The following is a 12,678-nucleotide window of genomic DNA, read 5'->3' on the forward strand; positions in this document are numbered from 1 at the left end:
GTGCGTGTGACGGAGGAAGGTAGACAAGGTGAGGCAAAGTTCTGTGATGGCGGGTGTTTGTGTTGTGAGGGGTTGAGGGCCGCGGCAGCAGGGAGTCATTACATTACCTCCTGTAGGATCCGCGTGGCGCCCCTATGACAGCCTTCAGAGTCCCATCCTGGTGATACACACACCTACAGCTGCTGCAGCAGAGCTTGTTACCTGGAGCTCAGCACACATGAAAGACTTGTGTCCTGACTGTTTGGCAGCCACAGTGAGGAAATCTCATTAACTTTGCAGATATAGATTTTTAGAGAAGCAGTCCAATAAGAATCGTTATCATTCTTTTGTTCACCGGTAGACAGAAATGGAAAGCAACGTTTACTCAAGTGCAATTTTGATGTGCTTGTACTTAAGTATTTCATCTTTACATTACATTACATACATTTAGCCGACACTTTTATCTGAAGCGAAGCTTTCAACCGTGAAGATACCACTCAAAATTTGCAAGAATCGTGCAAGTACATAAAGTGAATCAAACGAGCTTAAGCAAGACTGCTTCAAGTGCTATATTTTAGAAAAAAGACATGAAAATGTTTTTTTTTTTTAAACAAAACAAGAGCTGAGTAGAGCTTGGCCAATTCTCTGCGAGGGACATTTTAGATTTTACACTTGGTCATTTCTTCATTGTTAATATAAATGTATTGATTATTGCAGTTTCATGTCAAGTCAAGTCAAGTTAGTTAAGTATAGTTAAGTTATCTTAAGCTAAATGAAGTCACATTAAGTTAAAACAAAGCTAAGCAGGTGAAGGCCAGGGTTTATATTTCAGCCAATTAAAAGTCTTGTTGGAGCAGGTAAATCTGTCCTATTTCCTTCTTGCTCAGTATCACAATAAAAGCCTCTGGCGACTCATCAGCGGGTCACTGCATCTTTTGCCTTGTTGCGTTAGATCTTTGCAAAACCACACAGCTCAAATCTGCAGCCCACAGTGTTTGTGCTTATATGAAAAAACAGAATTGTTCTCCTATATAATATAGCCTGAATAGCATAAATGAGTGAATCACTGTCAAAATGTTCTCGCTTCTGACAGCATTTATAATAACATTTCTGCTATTTATTTCCCTGCCACTTTGTTTAGGCTGTCTGATAGAGCAAAGAGAGCCATGATGGCCAGGTAGGGAAAAAGCAGCTCTTTTGCTCTGGGGGTTACGATTGATGAGGCTCATTGTGGCAGAGCAGGCAGCTAATGAGTCAGAACCAGGAGTCAAGCTGTCGGGAAATCACACCGCCCCCCCAAAAAAGCCCAACGTGACATCTCAACACCAAACAAATGCAGAGGGAGAGACAGAGACTGGAAATGAGACACCAGAGAGCAAAGCTTATGCTGCTGCTTCACTTCAACTGTAATTCATTTCTTTAACACACATTTCAGCTTGACTCTGCACAAATTACAGTGTGAAAGTGAGTGTCAGCACATATACATGCAGACAATGGGAAAGCGTAGCTTTTAAAACAGAACAGTTGCACCGGGAAAGATCACCTGATGGCAAAAGAAAATGCAAACAAAAGCACAAAAATGGGTTCCTCTTCTTTTAATTTGCTTGAGCAGTTAAGGCAGAAATAAACCCAAGTCCTTTCTACTTCAATGGACACTTCTTAACACATCAGGGGCCAGACTGATGGACTTTTTCTTTTCACTGCCACATTAGAACACCCTTGGTCCTGATAGGAGCTATCATAAAACACCTCTACGTTGAACATCAGTGCTTCATGCAACTTAACATTGGTTTGATTGGTAGATGCTTCAAGTATAAAGCTGCATTCATTTATTTATTTTTTTGTCCACTGGGAGCAACAGAAGTTGGGTTTTTTTTTCTACTTTTTATTTTTTTTAAGTTAACACTTTCATACACTCATTTTCAGACTTATCTCGACCCTGTTGTCAGCGCTGGGCTAGGCTGGCTTATTATTCTGGGATAGGGGTAAAAACGCTCTGGCTTGCTTGCATTTCTTTAAACCAGTCACAATGGCCTTAGGCAGAGCTATGCGTATGTTGACCTTGCAAAAACAGGTAGCGGAGATAGCTGAAGGTGCCTGACATCCAGCCACGCGCCAGATGTCAGGCTTTATCCCAGCACTGTACATCCGTTGAGCCAGACTTCTATTACACTGAACAAAATAAAACCAAAAAATACATAAATATAAATATAAAAGGGGGCACTGCTCTCACTTTACAACCTTTAATCCGTTCTTTCAGACCAGCTGAGGACATGACCCATTGTTTCTCTTGTATGCAGTTCATTTTTCCCCTCCTCCCTGCTTTAGTTCTGAGATAATGAGTCAGTTTTCCTGTGCAGTACTAGAGGATGAGTTTTAAAGACTTTGGTAAGCCCCTGACTTTTCATCCAGCACCATCGTCAGGTCATTATTTCAATTCGTCCAATATTTCTGTGTAATGACATGTCACACCTTTTAAAGCATGTGGGATTTATTCATCCATACCCTGCTTGTGGAAGTAGAGCTGCTGATGCATTCAACCCTTTATGCAGCAGGGGCATGATTTCTATTCTTTTGCAATTTGACACTTTTTTTGATAATAGCCTGCTAATGCTTTAGGGGGAAATTAAATTATATTTATGTAAATCAGCAATAAAAATGGTTTGTTTACTTTCAATAGCTATGGCAGTTTCACTCCTCCTATGAGATCATCACTGCCTTTAGAGCAGCACTACCTCTGTCAAGCCAAACCTCCTAATTGCTAGTTAATCCGTTTGCCCCATGTTAAACTTTGGCTCACGTCCACCAAGTGCGCATTTATCCAACGAGGATGCACTTCTATGCCTCTTTCTGTGGTCGGGAACCGCAGCTTGTTTTTATACATTCAGCTAGAAGACAGGGGTGGTGTTTTATACCTGACCTTTACCTCTGACCTCCCTGTAGAGATGGAGGTGGAGTCAAAAGGAGATTCTCCCCTCAGGGGTTAAAACAGCACCTTCACCGACATATAACTCTATAAAAATAACATCAAATTCCATTCATCTATGTTCAGAAGAAAAAATATTGATATAAATCCTTCCCTTCAGGGGTTCTAGTTACCACCTTACAGCCCACATCGCAGTTGGCCAGTTCACTTTTATTATGATACTATTATTATGACAGAGCAGATGAAGGTTTTAACATACAGGGTATAACCCCCTGTGTGTATGACTGATAAATGCACACTTTCAAGATTTGCTCCTGGTCTGAAGACTCTCCAAATGGGAAAAAAATAAAAATGTGATTTTAAGACACTGAGGAGTCCTCCAAGAAGATAATTTCAAAGAAGAAATTAAGAAATTAAGAAAAAAAAAAGTTCCATCCCTGCCCACAATCATGGAAAATGAAGTTGTTCCATCCAAAGGACGCATCATCCCGAACCATTATCCACTTGTGAATGTGATTGGGAGTCATTTATGCTCTGCAGTGCCCTAGCGGCCTCTCATCTACTTCGGTAAGCCTGCCCGCCCATTATATGCTAGTACCTGACAACACTTGAATGCCCGATAATATACAGATGGCAAATTTCCCTCTTTCCAGACAATTCTGTCGCTCTTACATGAAGTCTAGACCTGGACTAGTGAGCAACTACAAAACCAGAATGAGGTGTGCACTGAGCTCATGTTTGTTCAGAAGTGCATCGATCACCTCAAAACTGCTTCCTGAAGGTAAAACTTTATTTTATCTCCTGTCTTTCCTCAGTGAAATGAATAAAGTGTCCATGACAAGAAGCATCCACTAGCTTACCTTAACATCCCACAGCCTTTATTTGTCTGAGTATAAGTATACAGGTAGGTACTAATTTAAATGGCTAGTTTGGTTTTGGAAGAATTTAGCTTTTTTTTCCACCTGGAGTTAAACTTGTAACTGTATAATGTGTCTGTCTCATCTCATTTGTTGTGTAAATACATCTTCTCCAGTGCAAAGGGTTTTAAGCTTTTTTTCATACGGTAAAACTACTTCTATGATCGCCTCGGGACCCCCCAGTTAGAGCTGGTCACTGTGGCCTGGGAAAGGGAAGTTTGGATTCCCCTGCTGGAGCTGCTGCCCCTGCGACCCGACCCTGGATAAGCGGTTGAAGATGAGTGATGATGATGAGTGAGTGATGCTCTACTGAGTGAGCTACACTCCATCCTGTCCATATTTCTTTTTTAACGTGATATGATAGAGAATCAAAGGATCACAAGCTCGTGCCTACAAGCAGGCTTCAAGTACTGGATTTGTGTCTGGACAACTTGCAGCGATGGGTGCGGTTTAGCTCAGTGGCGGCTGCTGGTCTTTCAAGGAGGGGAAGCTAATTTTTCCAGCATACATCATAAATGTGTTTGTTTATTTATATGTAAATTCTACCCTTCGTTCCTTTTCAAGAAAATGATCTGTGACCTAGTCGTACCAACTAGGCGTCTTTTCCAGGGACTCGACCAGTGTCCTCTCAATGGCAGCAGAGCTAGGCTGCTTAAACGGCCTTGGCCAAGCTGGAGCTGCTGCACCAGGCTACTGTGAAGTGTGACCGCCTGTGAGTGTGAGTGTGAGTGATGGGGGGAGAAGCTCCGCAGCTGCCGCTGCTCGTTGGGGAAAGAAACCGCAGAGTGACAAAACAGAGTCTCCAAACACAACACAAGTCGTTTTTAACAAAGACAAAGTCTCTGGGGATCAGTAAAGTCTCCGGATGAGTTCAGAACAACAGAATGAAAAACTTGGAAAATGCTCTGATGGATGTCTATTTTTCATGTCTTTTCTTGATGGAAAATGTGTTTTATCTCTTCTCCTTACTGACTTCTGCGAGAGTGTGATAGACAGATGGTTCATCCAATCACCTGCCTGGTATTTTTTTGATGGTGTAATTTTTGGTTGAAGTTGGTTCTGTGTGAAGCAGGGAGAACCAATTTGCCTGGATTTCTCCAAAGTGTATTTACTTATCATTTATTTGTTAGAGACTGACAATATACACAGAGGCAGTTAAACAGGTATTATACTGTAGTGTTTATAGCAATGTTAGTTTGCATTGCAACACCTGTCCCTAGAAAGGCTTTTATGAAACTAAGAGACAACAACAAGTTGTAAAGACAGGACGCATGGTACATTTTATAGGTGGTGTGAGTGAATCCAAACTTGATGGAAAGACGCAGTTAGGCATGACCATGTGCTTTAGAAAATGTTTCAGGAGGAAATAATGAGAGGAAAAGAAGAGAGTGAAGGGAGATTACAGAAATAATCAGAAATTCTGCTGAGTTCTGTTATCCATCAGAGGCTGGGCTGCCAAACACACACACACACACACACACACACACACACACACACACACACACACACACACACACACACACACACACACACACACACACACACACACACACACACACACATATTGCCATACTTACAGTTTAAAGCCAACGTCTATAGTGTGAGCACATTTGCTGTTTGGGGCCAATCAGCTGTCAAATTCAGGCAAATCTGTTTAATCCGTACACAAACAGATATGTAAAAAGGACAGTTTGAGGTTGGTCAGTGAAGACAAGTTTTTTTTTGCTTCACATAAAGACACAATGGCAAGAAGCCTTACAACCTCACTGTGATACATTCTTCTGTCTGTGTGAGTATCAGCCGTCCCTCCTTTTCAGCTTCAGGGTTCTCTTTAATGTTCATATATGTTTTGGCCTGTTATATTTTTGACTAAGGGACCCCAATTAAGAAAACATTACTGAACGTGTGGAAAAATCTAAACCATAAAGAGATCTCATTCATTTAATTGCATTTGGATGGAGGGACGAGTAAAAGCGCTCACAAAATTGCTTAAAGTGTAATTTCCGGGTTAAGCATCCCATGGTCTTTTTTGACACTTAGAAACTCTCCTGGATTTCTCTGATAATAGTTTATACAGGAAAAAACTGTCCAGATGGCTTATTCGATGTATGTAACATCACACTGATTAGCTCGGGGCAGTACTGTGAAGGCATTAAAACGTATGTTTTTTTAACCACTTATACTGCTCAAAATAACAGCAAACATCTGCATTAACATGAGAAGAGTCCTTACATATAAAACAAAGCACCAACAATGTAATATGTGAACCCAGAGTTTATCAAAAGAGTGTTTTAAAGACTTACCAACTGGTTCCTGTACCAGCTCCTCTCATAGTTAAGTCCATTCAAGTCGATTACCAAAGTCAATCCAAAAGGAAGGGGCCCATTGGTGCTTTGTATTATGTGTAGGGACTCTTCTCATGCTGCTGCAGAGGTTTGGTGTTATTTTGAGCAGGATTAGTGGTTAAAAAAACCCGTACTGCCCTGAGCTAATCAGTGTTAAGGCTCATTTATGCTCTGCGTTAGAGAAGGATATGGACGGAGCCTTCTCTCCGTACTCTGCGTACAGTTTGTCCATATTTCTGTCCGTACCCTGCAAGCTTACAGATGCGTACTTATACGGATCAAACGTTTCAGTACCACCAGAAATTGTGGGGATTTGTACACAATGAGTGATGGAATAGCAGGAGCGAGCAAGTCATCAAAATCCCTGACAGATATCGTGGAATACAGAAAGCTGTGTTCGTTATCAGTTTCTCTCATCCGTAAAACCAATGACTAGAATTCTCTGTCTACAACACTGCCTACCATTTCACTGCCTCCTTCTCAACAGATGCAGGTTCGTTATGTCCTCCATCGTTTCCATGTTTGTTGTTGTCGTTTTTTTCTTTTCAAACTTTATTGGAATAACTTTTTAATGTGAACTATGGCCTCTAGTGGATGTTTTGCTCAACGTCCACTCCAATGTAGAGGACGCATGAAAGCATGAGGGCAGTGAGGTTTAGGATGTTGGAAACGCACATCTCTATTAACGCATGACATGGAGGCATAAATGAGCCTTTAGCCACGTCCAGCTGTTTGTGACTCTCCCTGATTTCTCCGTTCATAGTTGTTACACAAAAAAAACTGTCTTGATGGATTATTTGATGTATGTAAGTGGTGAAAAAGACCATGGGATGATATTACGCCGGAATTATACTTTAAATGTGTTTGTAATGTATAATATGCTTCTTTGAAAATAACTTTTTAAATCATTAATTAAATCTTGGCAACAAAAAAGACACGTGAACATACAGTATCCAGCATGCAGAAGAGCGCAGCTGTTGTAGGCGGTAGGCTTTTTCCCCATCAAACACAGGCGTAAATGAGGCGTTCACACATTTATAGATCATTTCTGGTGATGATTTCGAATCTGTCTGTAGGGGAGGTGGCCGGGGGGAGATGCAAGAAGAGGCGTAAATGTTGGTGGGAGAATGTTTGCCCTGCAGCAAATGGTGTGTGAGTGCATATGCGATCGTGTGTGTGTGTTTCTGTGCACATGTGCGTTTGCAAGTGTGGTTTTCATGAATAAAAGACGGCATTGAACACTGTGTTTGCATCAAGATCTTTAAGCGTAATCATGAATATGAAGAAACACTGATGGCAGCCCGGTGTGAGGAAGAAAACACATGAAAAAGATCCTAAAAAAGATAATAATCATACATTTACCAATGAAGATAAAAGTGAAATAAGTTAGACTAACTTATTATACTTATATATCATGTTCTTTTATTCTACTGAATTGAAAATCCAATGTCTGATTATTGGTTTTAATCCTTTTAAATGTCATTTCACTCTGTGTGCAGTCATAAAGGAACACATCCTGTCCCCCTGATGAGCCTCACAGCATTTCCTGGTGGAGGCCATGTTGGAAACACACTCCCAGTTTGCTCCTGCTCCGCTTCCTCAGTCCTATCCACAGCAGCCTGGCCCACCCACCGTCAGCAGCAGCAGATGTAGCCGCAACACGTTACTGAGCCGTTTTTGCTGAGCCATGACGATTGCGACAGAAACAGGGTGACACCAGATAACCTTGGTATCATTGACACACAACGTGCACGCACATAAGGCAAACCGTGTCATCATTTTAATATCATGCCACACAGTTTGAGGGTGTTTTGCTTGATAGTGCAATTATGGGCTTTTCCCAAATTCTAAAAAAACATTATATACATATTACAATACAGTATGTCCTTGCAGTAAGTCCCTTTAAAAGGACATTTATAACTGATCAGAGCTTGTGATTAGAAACACAAAGCAGACTGTACCAGCGCCCTCCAGGCATTTTAGTAGCAGTAGCCTGGAGCATACATATTATCCAGCCATTAGAAACTTCAGCAGGGGGAAAAAAGAGTGCTCCCAACCCAGAAGATTAGGCTAATGAATTCAGATGCTGTGAAGGGATCCTTCCTCTAATGTGCAAGTTTCAACTTTAAGCCAGCACCTGTTCCTGTGATGTTTTCCTTATTAAGGGGATGAGAACAACTTTACTGTTCTTATTGTTGCAAACTAAATTTATGCCGACAGAAGGTCAACACGATTCAAAATCTTCATACTATTAAAATTGTTTTGAATGTGAGATTTTAAAGGTGACAGATGTATTTTTGATTGTGGGCGATTTCAATTCACTTGGCAGATATTAATAAATATGCATGTCAGGTGTATTTGCATGTGCATGGCTGCCCTTCATGTGCGCCAGAGTGTCTCTGTTCCAAAAGTAAAAGAAAGAAAATAATTAATTAAGTATTACATATGATATCGTAATGAAGTGCAGGTAAGAAACATCAGAGTAACAACAAAATTCGATAATACAACACAATGCAACTGCTCATACAATACATACATTTATAGGCATAACACACAAACACACACACGTCAAGATACATACAGGTCCTGACCATAGACTGTATAAAAAATGGATGTAGCCTCTCCACAGGGGCCTCCACTCGCCTCTGGGAGTCGCCATCTTGTCAAACTTTGACTCCTCCTCATTTCCTCTTACCAAAAAAGGGCATTGATGTGACGTTGGGGGGAGGGAGATACATCCATAAAAATGAAAAAGATACACCGGCCCGCTGAGTCGAGTGCAGCCAGCGTTTATGATCTATGATTTAAACTGATATTCAACACAGCACCATGCCCATAGACTGTGAAACACCAACCCTCATGGCCCAAATCCTCCTGTTGCTCCAGGTTAGCATCTAGTGTATGTGTCATCGATAGCAGGCTGTATTGAAAGTCATGGTGCAAGTGCGGCTATTTAACTAGCATAACAAAGCTAACGTTAAAACGGTGTGTTCCTAAACTATCTGTTTTTACAATTGTTCAAAGAGCAAACCATCATGTCACTTATGATAACACCACCACACGAATGACCACAGTCGAGTTAGCGAGTTAGACAGAGTTAGCGGCTAATCCTGACAACTAGCTTCAGAGGCGAAGTGAGTGAGGGTCGGCAAGATGGCAGCCAACACGCACGTTCACGTTCTAAAGTTTTTAGTACCGACTGAATTAACTAATGACGAAAATCAAGAGATAACGACATACAAACTTGCATTGATGGTGAAAGGAACGGTAAATCCCCTAGCCTGAAAAACTGTTATTTTCTTAAGATAAACGGACTTTGAGTACGTCTACCAACTTTGGCTAAGCTACCTAGCCTGCTACTAGCTACTTTTACCCACCGAATGCTGAGCGCGGCGAACTTGCCAAAACGGGGCAAGAACGGGAGGGGAAACATACTGATGGATTTAGAGGAGGGAGACATACTCCCTTTGTTCACCGGATTTCTGAAAAAGACGTGAAGATCGAAGAAGCAGAGCTAACAGTCGACGTTGTAACCTAAAGCTATTCAACCTCCCTGAAGCCGCTAATGAAGCTGCAGATGATACAAGGATGCAAGTGTTTGACATTTTTGGTCAAATTTCTCCAGATGAGAAAAACAAGCTCGGCTTTCTCATTGATTCTGTGCACCGGATCAGGAGACCCAGGGAAGATGAGAGCTCACGTCCAGTGTTTATTCAATTCCCCATGCGCACCTTCAGGCAGAAAATATGGAGGGCTTGTGTTAATGCCACAGTGATGAAGGAGAAGACGCTTCGACGCACAGAGGATTTTACATACTGGGAGAGACAGTGTCGGAAGAAACTTTGGCCTCTGGTTGAGAAGGCGCGCAAGGAGGTGAAGAAGACTACATGGCAAGGTCCTGATGTGATCATTGACGGCAGAAAAGTTGCTGCAGACACAATCAAAGACGCTGCATAAGTATCTCATGAATGTGTGGTTAGGTTTTTTTAGGGTGGACTAATAACAGCAGGTTGTTCTAAACAAAATGTTTTAGACTAGTTAAGTAGGCGTTTAATTGATGTTCAATATGCAATTTATTTCCAGTTAATAGGGTTATTCTTTGGTATTGGTGCACAAAACCTTAAGAGGTTCCACTACTTTATATTCCTAGAGGAATCTTCATAAGCCTTTTCTATCGTAAAGCTTACACTTATTTTAGTTCTACAGACGTTGTACTCATTTTTTTTATTTTAGATGACTGACTTTTAATTTAACTGACTGAAAATAATCTCATGGGGGATTTTAAAAGGAAAGCAATATTTCTCTTTATAAGGAAAACCGATGCAAACGTTATTCTTTTACAAGAAACTCATTCATGTGATGCAGACAGTACATTTTGGAAAAGTCAATGGGGGGACCAAGCATATCTTTCTCATGCCTCTCATCACTGCAGGTTTTGCCCTTCTCTTTAACAAATTTACTGGAGATATTTTTGAATAGTTTTGATAGTTTTTCAAAATCTGTAATGTATATGGTTTCAACGGTGTAACTGTAGCCAAAATTATGAACACTCAGGTTTACTCAAAGATAAGAGATTTACAGGATAAATATAAAGATGCACTTTGGATTATAGTTGGGGACTTTAACGATGCTCCAAATAATAGACAGAATTCCAGAGAGAACCTCGAAAAATTCACAATTTAAAGCCACAACATTTCTAAGAGAGAAGCTGTCATAAACAGACCCATGGCGGGTTTTTTTTTTAACCCAAACCATAAAGTGTTAACGTGGTCTAATGCTAGAAGTACATTGCAATCCAGAATAGATTTATGGTTCACTTCTGCTTCTTGTTTGGAATATGTATCTGATGTTTCACATTGCTATGCTCCCTTATCTGATCACAAGATGATCTCCTTACACTGAGTTGGTTCCAAAGAAAGTAATAATAAGCTAAGAGGATACTGGAAGCTAAATAATAATCTACTTAAAGACAAAACCTTTAAAGATTCAGTAAAACAAATTGCAGTATTTTCAGAGAAAATGAAATGAATAAAATGCAGAAATGGGAATATTTTAAATTTAAGATAAGAGAAATAGCTATTAAGTGTAGCAAGGACGTTAAAAAGGCTAGTAATAAAAAGAAAAAGAAACTATGGAAAATTTCTCTGAAAATGAGAAATTACAACGTATAAAACTTCAAAAGGAGATAGATAAATGATATGTTGATGCTGCTAAAGGAACCTTTATACGATCCAGAGTGAGATGGTTAGAAAAAGGTGAAAAAAACAGTTATTTTCTTGCATTGGAAAAGCGTAATTGTTAAAGAAATAATATGTCTGCATTGAAAATAAATAACAACATTACTACTGATCGCCAAAAAATAGCAGAACATGCAGGATCATTCAATTGAATCAATTATACAAATCTAAGTTTGAGCCAGAAAACTGTGAAGTATTCTGAAACAGCATTAAAGAATTTATTCCGTCCATTTCAGAACACCTTAAAAGTAACTGCGACAAAACCCATTCTTAAAAAACAAATTTGTGGAAGCCTTGAAACATGTGAAAACTGGAAAATCTCCGGGATTGTTGGTCTGTCAACTGAATTTTACTTGTGTTTTGGGGATATTATTGAAGACCAGCTTATGGTAATTTATAAAGAATGTATTGATAAGGGAGAGATGACAGTGACAATAAAACAAGGAATAATTACTTTGATACCTAAACCAAACAAAGACTCTTTGTCAATAGAAAACTGGAGACCGATCACACTCCTGAATGTGGATTATAAATGATTTGCACTTGTTCACGATCTAAAAAGCAAACCTTGCAGAGGTTATTAATGAAACCCAAACAGACATCATTCTTGCTTGGTTGGAATGAAAACCTGCAGCCACAGAGGCCCTTTACTGATCAGTATGACACCCCTGACCTACAGCTTCCAGGAAATCCATCCATCTACGGAGAACCCGGAGAGAATCCCCACAGACACAAGGAGAAAATGCAAACTAACTCCACACAGAAGGGTCCCAGCTGGGATTCAAACCAGAAACCCTCTTGCTGTGAGGCGACAGCACACCGCAACACCACAGCACTGTGCCACCCCTTCACCTACAGCATGTTTAAGCTAACTTTAATGCCTGTTCTGTCCTTCTGTCACACTGCTGCTATCCAATTCCCATGGTCAAGTGGCCGTGGGAACGTGAGAAAACACAACTCACATCACCTCTCATCGATGAATTGTCAGTGATCATTGTCGCACACTTTTTTCTAAAGAACATTTTAATAATATTTTACTTATATATATATAAGTGGTGGCAACAAAATTTGCCTTTGCCAGAAGTGATGGGGACATGTCCCCAGCGTGCCCAGCTTTAATGACGCCTATGCTCAAGTGCAGTTTTGACAAAACCTTTGGTCAAAATCAACTCCTAGGAAATTATGTTACCCTAAACTGCATTCTCAATTATGTTTTGAGGGGAATGTATTTTCCAGCAACCGGTGCACAACAGTCAGCTGTATCCATCATCATG

The sequence above is a fragment of the Echiichthys vipera genome (assembly GCF_963691815.1).
Source record: "Echiichthys vipera genome assembly, chromosome: 6".
Taxonomy (NCBI): Eukaryota; Metazoa; Chordata; class Actinopteri; order Perciformes; family Trachinidae; genus Echiichthys; species Echiichthys vipera.